Here is a 369-nt window from a genome sequence, read left to right on the forward strand (position 1 = left end):
ACCGCCGCATCGTCACCATACATGGCTTGCTGATACGTCGTTGGTACATCGTCAGCCTCGCCGGCACTAGCAGCATATGCCAGCACTGCCTCAGTGAGCAGTCCGTCTTCATCAATGCGCGGTCGCTTGCGCGATGGTGGCCAGAAATGGTCGTCTTTGTCAGGATCACTGTCAATCCCTCGTGCTCGTCGTTATTTGTAGATTCCACGATTGCCGATTCGTAATTCACAGAGCCATCATTTAATAGTAGCATTGGTGTCTCTGCTCAGCGAACACGCTCCGTCCACGGGTGGAACACCATACTGTCACCGGACGTCAACCTTGAAGATCTTCTGTACGTCGTCAGCTCTCTACTCGTCGATGTCGGCT

This window comes from Plasmopara halstedii (assembly GCF_900000015.1).
Source record: "Plasmopara halstedii genome assembly, contig: Scaffold_322, whole genome shotgun sequence".
NCBI lineage: Eukaryota > Oomycota > Peronosporomycetes > Peronosporales > Peronosporaceae > Plasmopara > Plasmopara halstedii.